Source organism: Arvicola amphibius, chromosome 2 (genome assembly GCF_903992535.2).
Source record: "Arvicola amphibius chromosome 2, mArvAmp1.2, whole genome shotgun sequence".
In the NCBI taxonomy this organism is placed as follows: Eukaryota; Metazoa; Chordata; class Mammalia; order Rodentia; family Cricetidae; genus Arvicola; species Arvicola amphibius.
In genome coordinates, this window is record NC_052048.2 from 54,967,172 (window position 1) to 54,991,494 (window position 24,323).

Sequence of the window (24,323 nt, forward strand, 5' to 3'; positions counted from 1 at the left end):
TTTCTAAATCCATTATGACTAAGGTTAAAATTTTTAATGTCCACTAGTATGTTGGCCTTAGGGTACATATTGCTATGCATTAGCCTCCCGTAGCAATTGAGATTCATCTTCTGGGAGTTGACTGACTTTTGTGATATGTTTATCCACAGTTCCCATATGGTGAACACGGAAAACAAACTTGCTCAGAGTTAAACAATTAACTCATTCCAAAAAAATGTTATGATAAATTTTATATATTCATCTGTCAGATATCTCAGCACAGAAAGGAAAAGAATGTAATGTTGTGTCTACAACTGATGTAAGTAAACACTCCCAAGGGACAGAGGCAGAATGAGACTCATTTTCCTGGAGAGCAAGAGTCCACCTGTTTATTGCTATTGATGGTTAGAGTGCAAGAGAGCCCACATCAGAGTAATATGGGTGGCACCATTCCGTGGGATGGAGTTGTTACAAGTGGAATGCATGGGCTAGAACAAATAAATCTCATGTTCTTTTGTTAGAATCAAAGGAGGCGCATACAAGAGGAGATGAGAGAGAATGTAGTGGAATAATGACTGAGTGCCTATTGTATCTTAGGTGGCACTTTGGGAGATGTGAACAAACATGTAATCTCAGCTAATCTTCACAAAAGCAGCACCTGCTAACTATATTGCTATAAGAACATGAAGCCTAAAAACTCAATATATTTTGCTAAGATTATAAGTCTAGTAGGTGGCTGACCTGTGATTCATACCTAGGATTGACAGAATTCAGAGACACTGCTGATGTCACAATTTCACATAATGTTTGTGTTGTGTGTGTGTGTGTGTGAAGAGAGAGAGAAAGTTGGAAGCTTATGTATGTAGATATTCAACAACCCACAGCAGAGAAACAACTCTGAGAAATGCCATATTTGTGTCAATCTACATGTCTGATGCACAATGGCCCAATAGTTTACAAAATGTACAATCACAGCATTTCCTCCCTCTGTCTAGCATGTCATATTCCAATCTCCCTCCTCTCATATTTGTCAATTAAAATCTTCATATCCATTGAGACCCAATACAGATGCCTTTTCTAAAAAGAAAAACAAAAAGCCCTCTAGTTGATTCCTAAATTTCTCCAAACTAAAGACTTTTCATACTTTTTTTTCTCCAAGTTACTCATATGGAACAGCTGTGATCCACATCACAGTTTTATGATAGCAAGAATTGTGTGTGTCCTTCTTTTATGATGCAAGTATTGTGTGTGTGTCCTTCTTTTCCGTATAGGACATCTGTAAGATTTACCTTCTGTGATGTCAATTGTCAACTTGACAAGACGTAAAATTATGAGAAATGATTCTATAAGAGAAACATAAAGCCATAGCTGCCTACATTAAAAAGTTAGAAAAAGAGCAAATAAATGATTTAGTCATATAATTCAGAGATTTGGATAAACAAGGACAAACCAGACCCAAATCCATTAGACAGCAAGAAATAAAACTCATAGTTAAAATTAATGAAATAGAAACAAAGAAAACAACACAAAAATCAAAGCATCTAAGAGTTGGTTCTTTGAGAAGATCAACAGACCCTTGTTTCAACTAAGCAAAAGTAAGAAAAAAGTACACAAAATAACAAAATAGGAAAAGAGCTGGGAAACATTATAATAGGAACAAAAGAAATTCACAATACCAAAAGTGAATAATTAAAAAACCTGTACTCCATTAAGTTTTGGAAAACTTAAAAGAAATGCACAAATTTCTAGATTCAGTGAAACCACCGAAAGTCCACACCAAGAAGTCCACAACCTAAGCAGACCCATAGCAAATAAAAATACTGAATGGATAGCAAAAAGTCTTCCAAAGAAAAACCTCCAGGCCCAGATAGATTCACAAATGAATTCTATCAGACTTTAAGAGAGTATCTTCAGCCAATGCTTCTTAAACTGTAAGTAAGTTGATGTGGGAGAGTCTTCTGTTTGTGTTGATTTCATTTGTTAATAAAGAAACTGCCTTGGCCCATTTAATAAGCCAGCCCTTAGGTGGGTGGAGTAGACAGAACAAGAAGAAGGAAGTGAGGTAGATGGCTCAGACAGATGCCATGCCTCTCCTCTCTGGGCCAGACGCGATGAAGCTCCTGCCCAAGATGGACATACGCTAGAACCTTCCCGGTAAGGCACCACTTCGTGGTGCTACACAGATTATTAGATATGGTTTAATCAAGATGTGAGTAAGAGGCTGAAACTAATGTGCCAGGCAGTGTTTAAATGAATATAGTTTGTGTGTTGTTATTTCGGGTGTAAAGCTAACCATGTGGGAGTTGGGTGGGACGAAAAGCAGGCATGCCCACAGCTCATCACTACAGTAAGTAAGTAAACAGAAGGAGCAGGCCCAAAGTCCTTTGAAATCAGGATCATGCTAATATCCAAACTGGGAAAAGGTACATCAAAAATAATAAAAACTATAGGCCAATATCTTTATTGAACATATATTGAAATATGCTCAATAAAGTACTTTCAAGCTGATTACAGATATACATCAAAAATATTGTCCACCTCCACACTGCATTCCAAAGTGGTTGCACAAGTTTGCATTCCCTCTAGCAATGGATGAGTGTTCCCCTTACTCCACATCCTCTCCAGCAAAGGCTATCATTGGTGTTTTTGATTTTAGCCAATCTGACAGGTGTAAGATGGTATCTCAATGTTGTTTTGATTTGCATTTCCCTGATTGCTAAGGAGGTTGAGCATGCCCTTAAGTGTCTTTTGGCCATTCGAACTTCTTCTGTTGAGAATTCTCTGTTCAGTTCAGTGCCCCATTTTTTAATTGGGTTAATTAGCATTTTAAAGTCTAGTCTCTTGAGTTCCTTATATATTTTGGAGATCAGACCTTTGTCTGTTGCGGGGTTGGTGAAGATCTTTTCCCAGTCAGTAGGCTGCCTTTTTGTCTTAGTGACAGTGTCCTTTGCTTTACAGAAGCTGCTCAGCTTCACGAGGTCCCATTTATTCAATGTTGCCCTTAATGTCTGTGCTGCTGGAGCTATACGTAGGAAGAGGTCTCCTGTGACCAAATGTTGTAGAGTACTTCCCACTTTCTCCTCTAACAGGTTCAGTGTGTTCAGATTGATATTGAGGGTGCCAGAAATGTCCAGATCCTATTGCCATACTCATGAATATCTTGCATATCACCATAGAACCTTCACCTGGCATTGGATGGAGAAAATGACAGAGCCCCACATAGAAGCACCGGATTGAGCTCCCAAGGTCCTGATGAGGAGCCAAAGGAGGGAGATCATGAGCAAAGAAGTCAGGACCGTGAGGAGTGCGTTTACCCATTGAGATGGTGGGACAGATCTAACGGGAGACCACCAAGTCCAGTTGGAATGGGACTGATGGAACAGGGGACCAAACCGGACTCTCTGAATGTGGCTGACAGTGGAGGAGGACTGAGAAACCAAGGACTACGGAGATGAGCATGAACTCTACAGCATGGACGGGCTCACTGTGAGCCTTGTCAGTTTGGTTGCTCACCTTCCTGGACTTAGGGGGAGCTGGGAGGACCTTGGACTTAACATAGTGAAGGGAACCCTGATGGCTCTTTGGCTTGGAGAGGGGCGGAGTGGGGGTATGGGTGGAAGGGAGGGGAGTGAAGGGGGAGGAGGAGGGGAGGAGATGGAAATTTTTAATAAAAAAATGAGAAAAATAATATTGTCCACCATGACCAAGTTAGGTTTATCCCAGCCATGCCAGGATGGTTCAGCATAAGTGGACTTAAAAACAAATTACATGATAATCTCAGTAGACTCAGAAGAAAACTTTGACAAATTCTAACATGCCCTCATGATAAAGGTCCTAGAGGACTAGAGGGAACATACCTGCACATAATAAGAGCTATATAAGAGGAATCTACTTCTAGCATGATCATAAATGGAAAAAGTCAAAAGCCAATCCCACTGAAATCAAGAAAGAAATGGGGCTATTCACTGTTCCCACTCCTTAATATTGTGCTTAAAGCACTAGCTGGAGCAGTATGACAAGAGAAGCAAATTAAAGGAGTACAAAAGGAAATTAGTCACACTATCCCTATTTGCACATGGCCGGATACAAAACATAAGCAATCTACCAGAATTCTACCAGAAAACTTCCAGAATTAATAAACAATCTCAGCAACATGCCAGGGTATACAGTCAACCGGCATAATTCAACAGTTTTTCTGTACACCACTAACAAATATACAGAGAAGGAGATCATGGACACACTCCCATTTACAACAGCCTCAAATAAAGTAAGCTCTCTAGAATTAATCCTAACCAAGGAAGGGAAGGACCTTTAGGGTGAAAACTATAAACCTCTGAAGAAAAAGAGAGAGATACTAGAAATTGGAAAGACACTCATTGCTTATGGAGTGATACAATGAATACTGTGAAAATATACATTCTACAAAAGCCATTTACAAATTCAATGCAGTCCCAACCAAAATTACTACCATTTTCTTCACAGAAATAGAAAAAATTATCCTGAAGTATACATGAAATCACAAAAGATCCTGGATAGCCAAAACAATCCTGAGCAAAGAGAACAATGCCGGAGGGATTAACATTTGGACCTTAGATATAGTACAGATACATAGTAATAAATACAATATGGATTGGCACAAAAACAGATCAGTGGAACAAAACTGAAGATCCAAACATGAGTAATAAAACTATAGCTATCTAACATTTGCAAAGATGCCAAAAACATACACTGGAGAAAAAACAGCATCTTCAACAAACCATGCTTGGGTTACTGGATATCTACTCACAGAAGAATGAAATTAGAGCCGTAACTATCACCTTGCACAAAAATTAACCTCAAATGGATCAAAGACTCTAATGTGAAACCTGAAATACTGAAACTGCTAGAATAAAACATAGGTAGTATTCTACAGGATATAGGTGTAGAAAAGGAATTTCTAAATAGGACCCCATTTGTTTAGGAATTGAGACCAAAAATTGACAAGAGGAAGCCCCCAGAATATGAGAGTGTCTTGCCACTCATATTTTGGACAGAGGAGTAATATACAGAATATGTAAGGAACTCAAAAAACAGAATCACAAAACAAATGACCTATTCAAAACACGAACTTGGGATCTGAACAGAGAATACACAAAAGAAGACATGGCCAAGAAAGATACTAGGGACATGCAAATCAAAACAAGTTTGTGATTTCATTGTAGCCCTGTCAGAATCTTCAAGATCAACAAAAACGGCCACCAACAGCAAATGCTGGGGAGGATGCTGGGGAAAGAAAACCCTCACTTACTGTTGGTTGGATTGCAAACTGGCCCATCCACCCTGAAAATCAGTGTGAGGAATCCTGAGAAAACTAAAAATGAATCTAACATATGACCAAGCTGCATCACTCCTTAACATATTCCCCCATTTAATCCTCCTGCACAGAGACTTGCTCAGGATATCCACTGCTTCTCTATTCACAATAGCTAAGAAATAGAAACAACCTAAATGTCCCTCAGCTGGTGACTGGCTAATGACAACGTGGTACATATACACTATGGAGCACCATTCAACTGTAAAGAAAAATGAAATTGCCAGTTATGGTTTTACATGCTTTCAATTCCTGCACTCAGGAGGCAGAGGGAGGTGGATCTCTGTGAGTTCAAGGCCAATCTGGGATACATAGTGAGTTCCAGGACAGTCAGGGGTATGTAGAGAGACCCTCTCTCTCAAAAAAAAAAAACAAAAAAGAAAAATGAAATAATGAAATTTTCAGGTAAATTGATGCAACTAGAAGGAACCATATTGAACATTTTAACCCATATTCATAAAGGAAAATGTTGCATGTCTTTTCTCATCTGTAGTTTCTAGTGCCATGTCTTCAATGTGATGTAACTTTGACAAACTGTAGAAATCAGGAAAATGAAAGGGGACCTTGGTGTGGGGTGGGAGAGTAAGACAATAAAGAGCAATAGTCAGGTGCAAGTGATTTGAAGGGAAAAATGAGAAAGTGGGGAGCTTTGTTTGGAGTGGGGGGATAAACATAGAAGTAGGAATGAAAATAGAATAATGGTAAGGATGTCTGCAAAGACCACAGGAAACATATTACTGTCAATTTATCTAAAATTATACATATAAGTTTGTGGATATATATGCATACATAACTTAAGGCAATCTCCTAAGGACTGGCAATGCTCATCCCAAAAGCCATAGACTAGATTATCTAACAAAATCCTCCAACGTCAACTATAAGAATTCCTCATTTGAGTTGTTGGTCAGGGGTGTCTATGAGACTCCCCAAGCATTGTAGGTGATTGCCATTGCCCTTGGTTGCTTTCCAGAGGTGAAAGGTGAGTCCCTAGTGATGAAGACACCATGCTCTTTAGACAAAGAATCAGAAGACCTCAGCTGGGTCTGACTGGAAGCCTCCTCCTGGAGAACTAGCATCCATAATACCTGAGGGCTCTAGGCCAGGTTCCCAGAGACAGAAGTAACCAATAGTTCTATTCATCTCTGACCAGCATGGCATAATAACCCTAAGGGGGCGATATTGATAGAACTTGGTGATGACCAACATCTTTCTAATTGGTTTTATGGCCCATTCAACAAAAGGGCAATATCACCTAGTATTAAAAACCTAGCACCTAATTGGAGCTAGTGAAGTCATGGATCTTGGAGGAGAGCCTACAACTTTTACTTTAGTAACCAACATACCATAACTGCATAATAGATATTTATCCTTATGACTACAAATAAATTTAACTCTCATCCCTCATTATAGAAACTTCTTTTTGCATCAGATGAGGAGGCCATTATAGAAAACTACCACAGATCAAAATACAGATAACAAGTTGGTGCCCAGTCCCAACTGATACACCGAAACTTGATTCCGGTACCTAAGGCTGAGGCATCATTAAGGAAGAGGGGCAGAAAACTTATGAGAGGCAAACAAACAGGAAGTTTGCTGTGAGACTGTGTCACTAGAATGTGAATAATGCCCCCAGAAGTCTTCACCAACATAACTGCCTAACTAAGACCCGAACAATGAAGACACCAATGGACATGCTGACACGTGAGGGTGAAAGGCTTTAATCCTAAACAAAGAACTACAGGCAACTGGGGAATACTGAAAATGGGGCAAATGGTGTTCCCCAGGGAAGATCCTCCAAACTTGTTATCTAATGCCAAGATCTGATAACATCACACAGACTGAGAAGGCTGTGTTTACCTATGAAGGAATATACAACTAAAGAAAAAGAGCCTATGAATATGAGAAAGAGCAAGGGGGATATTTAGAAAGATGCACAGAAGATATTCGAGTGAGGAAACCAAAGGGAAAAGTGACGGAACTGCAATTTCAAAAAATGAAAAAATTATATATAAAACAAAACTACAGAAGGAAAATCTCTGTGTCTGTGAGGGACTTTCAATAGTATGTTAATTGAGGTAACATCATTGGCCCTAAATGTGGTTAGCACTAGTCTATGGGACTGGAGTCCCAGAATGAACGCAAAGGAAAATGCAAACCAAACAACAGCATTCATTGCTCTCTGCTTCCCGAGTCTGGCTGCACTGCTGACTAGCTACTGCAAGTTCCTGCTACCACCATGCTTTCTCTGCTATGGTGGACTGTATCCTCTCAAACTATAAGCTAAAATAAAACCTTCCTTCTTTAAATAGCTCTTTGTCAGGTATTTAGTCACAGTGACCAGAAGAGTAACTAAGACACTCTCTTGGCCTCTATTCTTCCATATTTGGGTATCAGTATCTGGAGTCGCTTTGAGGAATGCTGTTTCCCTTATAGTCCATTACTGTGTTTATTTCAGAGCTGGGTCCACTTCAGCTCCATGATTGGGCATGTGACAGAGTTCTGACCAATCAGAACCTCCTCCCAGGCTCGGTGGTTGACTGGTGACCCAGTCAGCACTAATTAAGTGTTATCTGTAGACTTTTGCTGGAATATACGATAGAAGTAGTTGGGGGAGAGTGAAGGCATGGAAGTCTGCTCTGTCACATGCTGTGAAATATAAGTAATATATAATGTAAAATCAATAAAAACAATATAAGATCTGGGACCTCTATCTAACTAAAGTCTGTACAGAAGAGAAGTAGAGGCAGAGGGAATTGAAATGAGAAGATTTGGAAAGGCCATCCTGGTGACATCTGCTTGAATCTCTTGTGTTAGACAGTGGTACCTCTACTTCTTCAAGCCCATAAGCCAGAATATTTCAGTTTTCAGATCCTTCCAACAAAGCATTCCTAACTCCAGCTACCCAGAAGTGCATCTGACTGGAAATGCTTAGAAAGCCTCCCTGGAGCCAACTGAATGGAATCCGTTCAGGCTTATTGGTCCACATGACACGTTTTTAAAATCAAAATCAAGGCCATAGCTGCTTCTTCCTAGGTTCGGAGATAGCACTGACATGTGTCTGTGGAGGCTCACAGAACTCTGTGTTCTCTTTCTGTCCATGACACAATAGCAGGGAGATACATTGTGGTTAAAGAAATGCATGTGGCAGCCAGAGCCACTCCTGATGCTTGCAAGGCCTTGGAAACTGGTGATAAATCTGCTGATGTGTCCAGCCCATCTGCTCAGCTGTTCCCATCAACTGTTTGTCATGCATGCGGGATAAAGATGCTTGAGATGTTAACTGCATAGGAATAATAAGGTTGAGATTTTTTCTTATAGTGTCTTCTTATTGGCCATTATGTAAACTTGTTTGTTCTTGGACTTCCAAGTAGAGTATATGACACTTCTTGGTTTATACAATCAGTTTACAATTAATTATTTACTAATTGTCACCCAATCCATAGTAAAACAAAAAACAGAAGCCATGTCTGCGATTTTCACAACCAATAGGAATAGGGATGAGAGTCTGAAGTAGGCCAGATCACAGTTTCCTAGATAAAGAACAGTGTAGATTCAGTCATTCTATGAGGGTGGAGCTCCCGCATGTGGCCTTGGGAGATGTGGGTTGGTATATCTCCCCATCATGTGAAGTGAGCAGAAAAGAGCAGCAGATGAATATGCAGCCGAGCTGGGCATTGCCTCAGGCCTTGTCAGTTCTTCCCTTGCCCATTCTTGTCTTTCCCGAGCCCTCGCTGCTGTCTTCACACTATTAAACAGCAAGATCATTGTGTCTCTAGAGGAGAGAATGATTTTATGTTGATGTGGCCCAGGTCGATCTCAAACTGCATAGGCTTAGGCTCACTGTGTATTAATTGCTAAAGTAACTAAGACTACATGTTCACACCTGGGTAGTTTTTCATTTATCGATTGAGTTAACCCAAGGTAATGTCTGGTTCATTCCACCCTTCCCCACAGACAAAACCTCATCTATCAGCCAAAACTCTACTAAGATGGGGAATCACCAAGTTGAGAAGGTCGATAGCAAATTCCCAACCCCACCAAAGACATTTCTCTCAGCACCAAGAGGAAAACAAAGCTGCCCATATCCAAGGTGGCGGACTGAAATAGCATGCATGGACCTACTCCATGGGTTCACAGCACTGCCCAAAGTGGATTTCTTCTCGCAGTTTTTAACCTGCTGGTAAGCTGGGAAATTCACTCCTAAGTTCCATTCCATGACTGCTTAGCAGCTTTGGCACACCGTAGAGACTGCCAAATTGAGATACCATGCCTGCATCATCCCTGCCTGTCATGGAGATAAGTGTTTCAGATGTTCAGTAAAGCCAGTGTCCCTTACAAGCACATCAGATGATTTGGCAGTCCTGTGTCTAAACGGCCTCCATGGGGTAGGATTTCCCCAGATTGACTCATTAAGAAGAAACAGGCGTGATGACTGTATCAAAACACACTGGGAGATGTTTCTTCTCCCATTACTGCTGCTCATTGGTATTTGTGGAAGATAACAGATTTCGGGTTATGAAACCTATGTGATATAAGGGAGTTGTCATCACCTCTAACACACAAATGAATTGCCAACATTATAAAAAAAATCTATCTTTGGTCCTTTACAGCTGAGCAGATGAACCGTTCAAAACAATAGGACTTTTTTTGTCCTTTAAACAATGACATTTCCCTTGCCTTGATTGTCAGATGATCCACACATCATTTGATATCCCTTCTTAAATGCCTAGATAAAGTTACGGATGTCACAGTAATGACATCTACAGATGCCACGAAACTGGGAAATGCTGCTTTTATTTTTAAAGACAATGACGTCGAAGGCCGCCAGATACAACAACATCAGTAAGAGAGAAGAATGAAATGAAGACTGTTATACTCTTAGGAAAGAGAACAGGAGTTATATAAAAACTTAAATCTATAGGGCAGGAGCAGAGTGAAGGCAGACAGGCCCTGAGAATGCCTCATATCTACACGGACACACAGTGGACAGCAATTAGAAGTTCGAATACCCTGGGGAGTGAGAACTGGGCTATTTTTAGTTCCACAAGCCCGGGCATTGTGTCTCAGAACAGATAGGCTTTTCTTCTGAAACTTTAATAAGGCCGCACCTGGCATGGGGCGTGCGGTTCTGGAACTGTACCAGAATGACATGAAAAAACATTCTAAAATGGAAATTTTCAGGTTTTTGTTCTCCTAAGAAAGAAATGCAGCCATATCTTTACTTTCCCCCAGCTCTTTCTGACAACGTCTCAACTGTGTTTGTTGATTGGCTCATAACTGAGCATCTCCAAGAACTGTGAATGCCTACTAAGCAAATTATTCCCCAAATTATCATTTCCAAGCCCAAGCTCTGGCCTACTTCCCAAATGCCTGTTGAAGCCTGCCCACTCCTCGGGGTTTCCCATCTCAATTATGGAACTCTAGGACTCCACTTGGTCCAACTTTAGAGCATCCTGAAGCTCCACTCTTTAAACAAAACATCCTATTCACATCAATTACTAGTAGCTTTACCTGCATGTAGACCCATAGACTATAACCACGTATCATATCCTCCCATGCTACCACACGGATGCAGATCACGTGAGCTGGCTTCTCAGAAGACCCCACCGAGTCAATAGGACCCTAGAGGGTCAGGCACCCCCTGCTCCACCACTCCCATTTTCTATTCCTGCCTTGCGCTACTTCACAGCACCCCGGCATCTCCGCTGTTCCTATAACACCCAAGGAAAATTCGATTTTTGTCTTTACCTTGAGATTCCCTATGCCTGGAATTGCCTTGTCTGGATAGACACATGACTTCCCTCCTCAAATTTTATTTCAAACCTGTCTTTCTTTTCAGGAAGCAGGAGGGGGGCATTTTATTTATATCATACATCCTCTTTCCTCTTCTTCATACTTTATCTTTCCCCATCATGCCTTTCTCTAGCTACAGTGCAAATGACCTCTGCAAGGAGGTTAAATAGCACTTTCTAGTCTCACCTTGTCTAGCTGGAACACTGCTCTGGGAATTGAATTTTTTAATCCTCAGGAAGATAGTCACAGAAGTGGGTAACAGCTAAGGTAAAAGTCTGCTTTAAAAATCTCAGAAATTAGGAGCATGGAGTTTCTGAAATCTAGTGGAAAGAACATTTATTCAAGAATTGAACAAGAGCCGACGTGGCCAGGTGGTGTTTGCAGAGACCGTTGGTGTCAACTCACTCAAAAGTCACAAACACTGTTAGAACAGAACTACTCTTGCTGTCTCCCTCACACTGATGGGAAAGGAAGAGAAAGTGGGAGCTACAGTGTCCAAAATCTCTTAAGAGGTAATGGGGTCGCTCTCTCCGGAAGATGTGACTCCAAAGTCCATGTTCTGACATAAAGATCCTCAACTGCTTGGGCTCAGGACTCCCTTACATACCTGAAAATCAATGCAGACCCAGAATAGTTTTGTTTCTGTAAAATATATGATTGATGTTTATTGTATTAGACTTTTTAATAAAATGCCTTCATTCAATTATTTTCATAATAATTATTTAATAATAAAAACTCACTATATACAAACACATACACCATATTTTAAAGTGAAATTCTTGTATTTTCCAAAAAATTAAAACAAAACAAAAACAAAAAACAAAACAACCAAACATTTGGTGTGATAGATGATAATCTTGGTTTAATGTCGCCTCAGCAGTCACTTAAAAAGGTCTTAAGAAGTGCAAAGTTGACAAGGTCCTCGTTGGAGCCACGTGTGTTCTAAAATTCTATTTTTATGTACAAGTTCAAATCACGTTATTGACAACTGTATGTGGCTGTCCCAAAGGCATTTATCATCAACGATACTGTTTATAGGCATTCGCTTTCAGAGGCGGTCATGCTTGTCTTCTGACGCTTTGTGTAGCTGTGTTTATATAAAGCCCTCATCTATCTAGGGAAAAACCTACTTCAACTCCATGATTAACGTCGCTAATAAAAAATTAAACCTGTTTCTGAGGTAGAGACAGCTTTATTCACCCTTGCTCCTGACTCATGTCTGCAAATGCCAACACATTACAAAAGATAAATAGCGTCTTGGCTCCGTTGGGAGAGTTCTTGACCACTTGCCCCTTGCAAAGGCCTTGGGCATTACAGAGCATGCAGAGGCCGCTCACTGGGGACCGATTCACAGTGCCAAACACACATAAATTGTGCCATTTACCTTCTCCAGGCTGCAGTTCCCCCCTACCATAAAACAAAGATATATATCTTATATGTGTGTATTTGTATATAAATATATACATATGATATATTACTCTGGTTTTGCAAGATTGTCAAGGCAACTTCATACATTTGTAAGTCGAGTTCTTGGAAAAATATGCAGCACACCGAAGGTTCTTGAAAAGTGGTGTCTATGACACATGGTCATGGCTATGCCAGTGCAAATATTAGTGAGAAATTCTTGTTTGCCCCGCTGCTTCATACCAGCTGAGCACAGCGGACCTCCGTGTGGCTCGGGCTGCAGAAAGGAGCAGAGGAGCTCATTTTTTTCCGTTTATTCGGCACCTTCCTGGTATGGCTGGATGACAATGGCAGCAGTCGGGTGAAGTTGAAGTTGTGAAGACTATGATATGTTCTTGGGTTCTAAATGTGCTGTCAACCATCTATGGGACCTTCTTCCTAGTGTAATGTCGGACTTGGATAATGACAACATCCTGGGAGGTAGTCATGAGAATTAAATGAGATAACACACAGATAGATTCTTAGTAATGAATGTGCCCCCAAATAAGTGTTCACCTAATGGCTAGCCTCTTGTTCTTATAATAACAGGGCTCAGTGGGTAAAAGTACCTGCTTCCAAGCCTGGTGACCTTGGTTCAAATCTCAGGGACCCACACAGAGGAAGGAGAGCACCAATTCCTGAACTTTGTCCTCTGACTTCCACATGTGAGCCTTGGCATGAGTGCCTAGAAACACACACACATATACACAGAGGTGCAAAATCAACCAATCGTTCAGTCAATCAACCAATATAAAAATAACATTGGGCACCTTTTGTTAGGTTCTGATCTCAGCTCAATATCACTTCCTCTGGGAGATTTTTATGGTCACCCCATGAAGGTTACCCATTTTCAGATCTCATTGATCCCTATACCCCTCCTTCTAGACGTGCAGCAACAGCAGCAGCATGTCTTGTTACACATATGATTACCGTTTGCCATGCACATGAGGCTCCAAGTTCAATGAAGACAGACAAGAGTCTGTTTTGCCCTCTATTATATGCCTGGTGCTGGCTCAAGGCCCGGCACAAAGCAGGTTTCAATAAGTACTTACTGAAAGAATGAATGAAATAGCCAATTTACTAGCTTGGCAAGGCATAGCTTTACTTCATTATAACTTTATCAGAACTTCCTCTAGCACTTGTGACTCCGGTGTGGTCTGTGGACCAGGACCAAGACCAGTAACCCATGTTGAAATGCAGATTTCAGCCCTGACTACAGAGTGAAAAGCTCACAAGTTAACACAGCCAGCCCCAAGGTAATGTCTATGTTCACAGTACTGATGCCCTGCTTCTCTTCCTCGGGCCATTGTGGTGGAGAGAGAAGAGAAGACTCGGGGGAAGAGAGAGAGAGAAAAGAGGGGGAACAGAAGTGAGGAAGTAAAGCAAAGAAGAAAGAAGACGACTCCCTGATTCCCCATGAGGAGCACTCCCCTCCTGCTATTTCAGGTCCATTCCATCCCAAATACAAACACTGCGCCAACATTGCCCTGTCCTAACCCCAGCTGACTCGTTCAGACAGCTCTCCTCTCATTTTATATATATTGTTTTCTTTCCGGGAGACTATTTTAACCTAGGTTAAATAATTTATTATAGACTTTAAATTCTAAAATATTCTCCAAAGGCTAAAGAAACTCCATCCGTGCCCACTCCTGGATAAACATCACCAGGCCATGTTTTAATGTGGCCAACTCTGAATGCCTTCTTGTCCTTTGCAATGTACAGCAAAATCTCCTCTATTCTAGCACCAAAGCAGAACTTAGGCAACACAGAGGAATTTTTAAACAACAAAAAACTTCCTGCTGCCTGTCCCCCACATCCCCCGCAGGGTGGGGGGCACCTAGCTCTCTCTGTGATAAAAAGGCTATTAGTTTCAGGATTTATCACCACATAGACATGGTAAAGTATGCCAGAGATCTGATGAAGGCTCAATTTTCCCATGCTATATCTTCCTCACATTGTGGGGACCTGGCTTTGGCATTCCCCTTGCTGCTGTGGTCCCTGCTCCCCACAAACAAAACAGTTTTGGTTTGTTACCCAACAAACCTAGAACATAAGTACATCTTGAATGTGTTGGCTGGCATCTCTTGCTCTCTCTTCTCTTCTAGTTTTATTGTGTTTTCCTTGGGCCTAGAAATGGTGACTGATGGTAAAGGCAGAGATGGTTCCATTGGTAAAGAATTGACTATGTAAGTATAAGAACTCAGGTTCAACCCCTAGCACCCACATACAAACCTGGGGGCACACCTATAATCCCAGATTTCAGATGGTGAAGTCAAGAAGATCTCTAGCCAGTTTAGCTAAATCATTGAACTCCAGGTTCAATGAGAGACTCCCTCTCAAAATATAAGATGGAGAGAGATTGAGCAAGACAGCCAGTGTTGACCCCTGCACACACAAGTGCACTCGCTGGAACACTTGTACACTCAGAGAGAAAAAAGAAATGCAGGAAGAAACAAGGGAGGATCATGAGGAGGAGAAGAGAAAAAGCGAAGAGTTCGAGCTGGAACTGATCTGCAAACATGACTTACAGAGAGTGTGTTTGTCTAACTCACTACACCTCCAAGGTTATAAGAAGAAGGAATTTTTTAAACAAAAAAACCTTCTACAGGTTTATCTATTTTTTGATCTTTTCCCTTTACCTATTTGAGGACTATTTTTAAAAACTCTTGGTTCCACTACTGAAATATGTTTCTTTTCTGCCACCTGTGTGCTTCATTTTGGTCTTTATGAACTCACAAAAATGGCTCTGACTCATGGTCAAAGCTTTGAAGTTTTCTCTAATTGCCCAGTGACCCTGGCCCAAGGAGGCATCTATTGTAATCATAGGATGGTTGTTTTATCAGCACGGTGGTGCCCAGAGAAAATAATATTTGGAGAGATTGATGGGAAATCACATCTTCTTCACAGGGTTCTTTACCTGTGGACCTCTTAGTGGCAGGCAACACAGATAGTCTGTAAGGGTCTCTTTGTAGCAGAGAGAACATCAGTCCCCAGATGGTTACTGACCCCTCTCATCCTTAGACATTGGTGTCTCCAGGAGGAAAAGTCTAGATGGTGAGGATAGGAATCTCCCCCTAGTCTTCTGGGGCATTGGTGATGATGGATGGAGTTGGTTTCCCTGGGAAGATGGTAAGAGGGGTGGGCAGCGTAGCCCGGGGAATGAGCGACAGAAGGCTGTGCATTGGCTATGAATGCCATGGAAACGCTGTTTGGATGTTTAAAGTTGAGGCATCATCCTATTTGGCAAGTAGTTGCTAACTTAGAACATTAACCACGTACAGCATCTTGCAGGCAGTTAGGTTGTTGGACTAGTATGCCCTCACCAGCTGTCTCACCACACATTAATTCTGTGACAAGTGGCAAGAGCTGTCTGTTTCCTTCGCTAGTTGTGCCGAGTCACAAGTGACACTTCCTATAAGTTTTCTGATGTGCAACAAAGAAACATGGCTCCAGGGGTGAGAGAGACGAGGGCTCAGGCGCAATCTGCTGGCCTTGCAAGCGTGAAGACCTGAGCTTGATCCCTAAAATCCATGTTTTAAAAGCCTGATGCGACATGCCTTTTTAATCCCAGCATCGAGGAGGCTGAAGCAGGCATTCCAGGGCTCCACTAGCCCAGCAAGCTAGCCCACTTGGCTCACTAGCGCAAGCTCCAGACCTAGTAGACTCTGTCTACAAACCAAAACAAAGAAAACACAACAGACAAAGGGGACAGACATCACCTGAGAAATGACCCCGGAGGCTCTGGCCTCCATACAAAAGCGTACATACATGGACACACATGTGTTCCCACACATATACTGAGAAATGACCCCGGAGGCTCTGGCCTCCATACAAAAGCGTACATATATGGACACGCGTGTGTTCCCACACATATCCTGGAACATACAGAAGAATTTACAAAACAGAAAGTGGAGTAGTGCTGCCCGTTGGGATGAACTGGGGGACACAGTCCAGGTCACACACTACGCCGGCTGAACCCGAGTCTTGGAGGGATGCAGGAGCAGGCTTCGTTTGAAAGTGTCCTAAATGATTCTAATATGAAACCAAGTTACAGTTTCTAATATTCTAATACGAACCAGAGGTCCAGCTTCAAAGAGGTTATAAGCAGGGTAATGTGGGCAGATCTAATATCACTTTAGATGACTCAGCCGGGACTCTTGGCAGTAATGGATCCTGGGCAATCGAGGAAGGCAATGTTCAGAAGGCGTCGACAACTGTTTTGGTATGTTTTATGAAACAGTTTATGAAAAGTCAATGTTGCCTACAGTAAGTGTCAGCGCTTCAGGAAGTATAGGAGATAAGCCCACAACCTTGATCTAAAACAAAATAAAACAAAGCAACAAACAACATCAAAAACACAACTTCACAGATGCTTTCGCCTGTCTTCTCTGCTGCAGTCACAGTGAATACGGCTAATGATGAGAAGACCAGGATGGTGACAGCAGCAGCAATGGGCATTCACAGCATCTGCTCTGGCCAGCTACTGTGTTAACCACGGGGCGGCAAACATCACCAGTGTTTCCGCAGTACCTATGATGGCGAAAGAGGTCGAATCACTACCTCAGTCAAGAGAGCCAGCACATGTCAGAGGTGAGGCTTCGAGCCCCAGATACCATCTACAATTTTAATTTCTTTAACCGATTTTTACATTTTCATTTGCCATCACCAGAACACCAGAACTATAGCCTCACAATATCCTATATAAAGCATTTGCTGAGGTTAAGCATGTTCGGATTTCTGAGCCTGGCACAGAACATGGGAACTTGGTGGTTTTTTACCAAAATTTATTTATTAGTAGATGCCACAAATGTCAGGACACAAATTAGAGAACATTTCACTCACTTAGGTAGAAAGGATGATGGTGACTTACATATAGAGGGTATCTCTATAGGAGCCTGCCAGACCAAGACTAAAGGAAGCACGCCACAGGGAGTGAAAGACCACACGGACAACAGCAAAAGTCGAAAGCGTCCTGAGAAAATAAATGCCTCGCCTGGATCAACTAAGCCTCACGGTTTAGCTGAACTGAAATCACTTGCAGGCTTTTTCAGCACACTAAGGAGCCAGCCAAGTCCCGGGGCTTCTGATGAACTGAAATTTGCCTTTCTTAGTGAATTCTCATGAGCAGCTTTGGACTACTCTGTGTGGAGAGCCTCTTCCCCCAAACCAAAGAACTGTCTGGAACCCCCGCCGCTTGGGTCTAAACCAGGAGAGAGACGCCAGGGTCGGCAAGCCCCACTCCAAAATTCCCAGAAGACCCCAGGCTTTCTTTGCCTGCAAGGAATGGTAGTGAAATTTTACTGTTGGTTTTGGGAGCAATTAATACTGAAGCTGTCCAGTGGGAGGAAATGGGAAACCACAGCTTGAGGCTGAGAGGAGGGAACCTAGGATTTTATGGTGTTCCTGTCCCCTCAGTGCCCCTATTCACAGGCGGGTGAGGGCCTGAGGCAAGAGCGTTGAGAAACACTAGTTCTTTTGTTGTGGGAGTGAGGAGGGCATCCGATTTACAGGGAAATAATGTTTTCACAATTCGTCCTCCAATTCTGAGGCTGCTTCTCCTGACTACAGCTGAGTTTGTGTATCTCAGGTGCTTCTGTGGATCTCAGCGCCCAGCCAAGAGCTAGGAGGGCTAAGCAGGAATCCTAGCCGGGAAGGACAGGAGCAAGGCCTGGCCAGGCTTTGTGGATGCAGCTGTGACAGATGAGAGCCCTGGGAAATCCTTCCACTTCTAATTCAATTCCTATGCTAAGTTCTTATTTTCCAGGATGGAAAAAAATCTCGACTCTGAAAGGTCAGCTTCCAATTGTTGAATCTCCCTCTCAGGCCACACCCACCGACTCCCACAAACGGGCCCTGCAGCTCTGAAGGTCACTCTGTCCAAGAACAGAGGAACAGGAACCTTCTAAGCCTGCTCTCCTTTTCGCCAGGTTGCTTTGCCAGCTGACAGTCATCAGCCGCGTTAACATTCCTGGCAGGTCCCCTCTGAACCCGCCATTATTGGCATGGAGGGTAAGGAAAAGAGGGCATTAGCTCCTAGAGACCAGGAAAAGGAGATGAATTCAAGACATTCGGGTTCTGTAGTTCGTCTCCTCGTTCGTTTCTGCTATCGTTTCTCGATGCTCTGGTGAAGTCTTGTGGGAATTTCCCGAGATCTACTTGGCAGTCCCCTTAGCTACTAGACCATACAGTCTAGAGATACTTAGTTCAGGATTTTCATTGTCCTACCGCTGACCAAGAAGGAAGAGTCTGAGCACAGTTATCCAGAAGGCAAATCCTGCCGGAGTCAGCACAATCCTGGCTCCTTTTCACCGGGGTCTTAGACTGTTCCTACCCGGGTAACGGAGGTCCACACTTTCTTTCCAGAGATGGAGTATTTTTGTTATCATGTCTGTTTTACACAAGAACACAGTTAGGGGGAGATTGCCTCAACAGAGGAAGCTGATTAAGTTTACAGATTCATTGCAAAACCATTCAGGAGTTGTGGAAAATGAGTTTCACTGCTGAGCTTTCTTACTTTAAGAAAAAAAACCCCACTAAACTGTACCTTGAATTATCCATCTATAACAGATCATAAAATACCCATAGTCTTCCATGTAGTTTACTCATCTCGAGAGAGATGCTGAATGCTTCTTCCAGGTTTTTAGTGCCTTCCCAAGAGTTCAGTGATTTTTACGGGATTGGGGGGTGGATAGGGCGTGGGGATGGTTCTGACCCTACAGTAGGGTTGGGCAGACAGTGGCGTGCTGCCAGGATACATGTCACAATAGAAGACTGTACTTTGCAGAGCTTGCACACCAGTGGGCGGGGGAGCCTTGTTTTGTTTGAGTCCCGGGAAAGCTGCTGTAACTAGGACTGATGGAAAACGGAATCCACTTTCAATAGCAACGACGACAGCATTAATAATGATGCACTTTTGACCCAAGTCCCGGAGAAATAATCAGAAGCCATACTTCCAAATCCTTGCTTTAATGGGGGTGCCAACACACACAGTTTCAAGTTTTGCTTATTTAAGACAGTATCTTCCATGTTGATGCTGACAGGCTTTCCCAGCTTCTTCAGGATATGTGGGGTTTTAGGGTGAGAGTGTTCAATGGTGCTCCGTGCGGTGTGCCCCTTCATTCAGAATCCTTAACACTTGAATAAAAGGGAACAATTCATAAAACTCTACCTGAACTAAGCATTTCTGTTTTTTATTTTATCAAATCAAATTTTCAAGAATACTGAGATGAACATTATCTCATTTGCCACACGCAGGGCTTGAGCGTTGGATTGGTTTCTTGAAAGGAATGATTCAAAGTGCAAGTTGGCTTCAAATCCATTCTCATTGCCCAATCTATGATCATTAACCACTAGGTTTATCTCGTTTCTGATACTCTAGCACGGGACTGCTAAATGGACCTTAATTCACCATTGCTTTGTTTAAAACAGTAAAAAACACAATTGAGTTCCTTTCTAGCCCTAACAGGTGATCATCTTTTGCTGGGATCTGTAGTTTTCAGTAGTAGAGCCCTCCTGGTATCTCTTTAGGTGATAGCTTTCTCAGCATCATATCGTTGTCTTCCCGTCTTCCAGGGCTTCCCTTCCCGTAATCCCTTCAAGCATGCTTTCTAGGATTCACAGCTGTGAATATAGCTGTGATATACAAAGGTGTAAGGGGTCAGGCTGGTGCTGGGTTTGTAATCTATCATTGATAAAGCAAATTTGCTCTGCAAAAGTCAAGTGTGTAAATCATGATTTAAAAAATGATGTTCAATGTCTAGAGTGTTATGAGATTTACATCTCTTTCCTCTGCCTCCTCCTTCTCCTCCACCTCTTCTTTTACGGAACTGTAATTCAGGAATGCACGTAAAACTGTCCTTCTCTAAGCAAGAACAATAGGCCAGTGGGGCTTGCTGCCTCCTGGTCATCACCCTATAAGAGCTGCCAAATTCAGGACATCGTTGATGCAGAGGCACAGAGAAAGCAGAGCAGCAACGACACAGGAAGAAACAAGATCCCCAGCTGGAGCACAGAGGGTCAAGAGCCCACTGGCAGAGGCACAGATGTAGGAACTCCTGGCTCACTTTTTATAATGTGGAATCTGGGATTTAGATTTCTCGTATTATTAGTATCTTATGGTGAAATTATATAAGAGGAGAAAGAGGATTGGGGAGATGCAAAGATTGATTCAGAATCCTTCAGTACCGCAAGTTAACTCTTAACCAAATCTGGAAAACACGCACAAGGGCTGTAGAGATGGCTCAGACAGGCAAGTGCTTGCAATGCATGCATGAGGACCTGAGTTTAGAATCCTCAAACACACTTTAAAAGCCTAGAATGTTAGGGCACAGTTGCAATTCCAGTCACGGGAGACAGGAAGATTTCTGATGCTAGGCAGCCAGTCAGTCTTACCACAAAGTGGGCTTCAGATTCTGTGAAAGACCCGGTCTCAAAACAATGAAGTGGGGGACTGTTTCAGAAAATCCCTAAAGTCAATCTCTGCCCCCCCCACAAGTAAACACACACACACACACACACACACACACACACACACACACTCCTACTTGGGAATCACACTGTCTACTAATGACCTCTCTGTTATACTTGCTCCAGAAATGGGACTTTTGAGGCAGGCAGAGTGAAGATTGCAGCTATTATCAGTGACTCTCTCATAGCAGGGGTTGACTCCAAAAAGGAGAAGGGATGTGCTCAATTCTGTGCCATTTCACACGACCCCTGACCTTTTCGTTTCCCTTCACCTCAGTGAAGCTGGCTTCCTGGACAGACTTAGCTATGTCTAGGAACACATCTGTGACAGGATCCACCCTACTTTTGCCACTGCGGATAGTCAGGACTAATTTAATAATCACCTAAGTGGACTCAGCCCTTCCTTTCTCTGTGGACCAAAGGCCCTGCGTGGATTACTGCTGTTTGCAGAGGGGTTTTGTTGTTGCCTATGCTGTTGATACGCTCCAAAGGTTTTCCCCTTTGACCTCCAGAACATCTTTGAACTATTACTAGTTGTGTGAACACACCAAGTCTTGGGGAGAGATGGACGTTTGAGAACACGTCTTTCCGGGGCAAGGCAAGGACAGTCAGATCAGGCCTGGCATTCTGTGATCTGTACTCACCACAGTAAGCTCCCATCCCAGCCTCAGTGTCCCAGTATTACTGGACAGGAACACCTCTTACCATACTACTTTTGCTAGACAGATAAGGTACGTTTCGTTCTGGGAATATAAATAGAAAGGAAAAATGTGGGATCCATGTATCAAATGTGAATTTGTGAATGCAATTACTATAAGTGAGACCTCCAATGTTGCTGGGGAAAAAACCCATGAGATCATTTATTTCTGGAGAAACAATAATTATATGACTATATAAATTCATCTGGATACAATTGCCATGCTTACCAATGCTGCCTGAAGCCCATGCCAACTTAATGTAGTTGAATCACAGTTGACATATTAGAGTTTGCTCTGTTTCTCTACCTTACCAAAAACACTTAAAATTTCTTTTTTAGTCATTTTAGTTTTTGAAATACCACATACAATAAGGCCCTTTCGAAACTTAGGTTATCTCATAGGAAATAATGAAAAAAAAGGGACAGAGAGCCAAGAATATCAGTTGTTACATGAAAAGCTTTTAGAGTAAGGTAGAAGCTATTGGTCAAAAAGGTGCGGATGTCACTCCACAGCATAGCACTTGCCCATCTGGCCAAGTCCCTGCGTTCAATCCCTAGCACCTGAAGAAACTATGGAATAGTAAAAAGAGATGAGCTATCAAGTCACACAAGCGGGGCAAAGGTTATCACAATGCTAAGTGAAAGATGCTGGACTGAGTAACCACTGGGATGATGCTACCTCTATGACATTCTGGAACAGGTAAAGCTGGAGAGCGGGAAAGCATTAGCACCTGCCTGGGGAGAGTGGGAGGTGGGAACGTGGGTGAGCTGGTAGAGCACACAAGACTTTGAGGGTAGAAAGACTACTTTATAATTTCTCGTACAGCTGGGCAGTGGTGGCGCACGCCTTTAATCCCAGCACTTAGGAGACAGAGGCAGGCGGATCTCTGTGAGTTCGAGACCAGCCTGGTCTACAAGAGCTAGTTCCAGGACAGGCTCCAAAGCTGCAGAGAAACCCTGTCTCGAAAAACAAAAAACAAAAAAAATAATTTCTAATACAGTGGTAGATATGTGTCATAATACTGAGCAAGCGCACCATGGACAATGCAGAGTGAACCTACAGTAAACCGTGTACTTGGGATGTAATATAATTAGTATAATAGAGTATTGGTACCACCTTATCACCCATTTAGCAAACCCTAAATGCAAATGACATCGCTAGGGAAAAGTAGAAGGAGGTGCTGGGGAGCAGGAGGCAAGTCACTGTACTGTCTTTGTGTTTATCATATAAACAGAATTTACTCTTACACTCTTAATTTTAAAAATTAAACGTGAAACTGAAGAGACGCACACAGAATTTCCGTAGATGGCACACCCGATTTGGGGGGAAGGAGAATATTCTCAAGGTGCCCTAACACCTTGGCACTTGAGCTGTGACAAGAACAGAGTATATGAAAGGTCAATTTCATCGTCTCAGTGAGTCGTAAAAGACAAGGCAGACTTTGTCCCCAGGAGAATTCACCCCCTGAAACCCTCTAGATGGCAGGAGATAAAACAATACTCCTTATCAAGGCAGATTAACCAGCAAAGACACGTTTGCTCTCCATTTATCCTATAGGCTTCTAAGGACAATGGGCCTTTTGTCCTTGTACCTGTGGTGGGGGCAAGAGCCAGGATGGAGGCTGCTGAGGGCTGGATGAGGTCATTGGATTCAGATTTCTTACCTGCGTCTCCAATGATACATCCCATTCCGTAACATGCCTTCCATGGAAGAACATGCTCTTAGGATGCAGAAAGATGTGAGCAGGTCCCAGTCTTAGTGGAGGAGAGAGATACAATGAAAATCCTAGCTGGAGGGAAACAGAACATGGCTGTGGCATGGTTCAGCTTTCAAGTAGACTTCAGATCTGGGTGCCTTGAAGGTCTTGCTACTGCCTTGATCTCAGCTACTAGTATAGCACCAGGCACGGGGCAGAGGGCTTACCAGAGGCTCGGCAGGTGAATGAACCTTGAGGTCTTGTCTGTAAGAAAAGAACACAGAAAACCAACTCATCCACATCAGGTTTACCCATCTGCTGCACTAACGTTTCTTGGCTCACGGTTTTACATGTGTGTGTGCTGATGTCCTGCATCCTGAACCCTCACTTGGAATGGGATCTGTCAGTTTTGGCTTTCCTTTTGCCTTTTTGGGGGAACAATGCTCCAATTTTACTTTGAAGCCACCAACCTTTCCCCTCCTCCTAAAATGTGAAGGCTGAATTCAATACTTCTATTTCACCTAAGGGGTTTGGGTATGGCCAGCCAATCAGGGTGCTGTTTCCATTTTCTCAGAGAACAGCACGTAATTCATACTGAACTCATGAAAATCTCCTGGAAACTCACTGGATGGTCTGTAGCACTTTTGCTGCCCATGACTGTGTACACCTAAGCGGAAGGGCTAGGAGACGGCTCCATGGGTAGAGCGATTGCTGTCTAAGTATGAGGATGTGAGTGAAATCTCTGGAATCCACAGAAACACCAGGTGGGTGTGGCGCCTGCCTGAAATCCAAATGCTTGGGAGACAAAGACAAGGACCCCAGCGACTGCTGATTAACTAAACTAGCTGAAGCTGCAAGCTCTGGGGGGTAATGGAGAGACTCTGCCTCAGTGAATAAG

The 24,323-nt window shown here is 42.7% G+C and overlaps 1 long non-coding RNA gene across 1 annotated transcript in view; it reads right to left on the minus strand.

Annotated features, from left to right (window-relative positions):
- LOC119807697 overlaps positions 1-24,323 on the minus strand; it is a 171,846-nt gene that overhangs the window by 22,085 nt on the left and 125,438 nt on the right. The window contains exon 4 of the long non-coding RNA XR_005284334.1: positions 23,393-23,689. This is a non-coding gene — a long non-coding RNA (uncharacterized LOC119807697). The remainder of the gene's footprint in view (positions 1-23,392; positions 23,690-24,323) is intronic.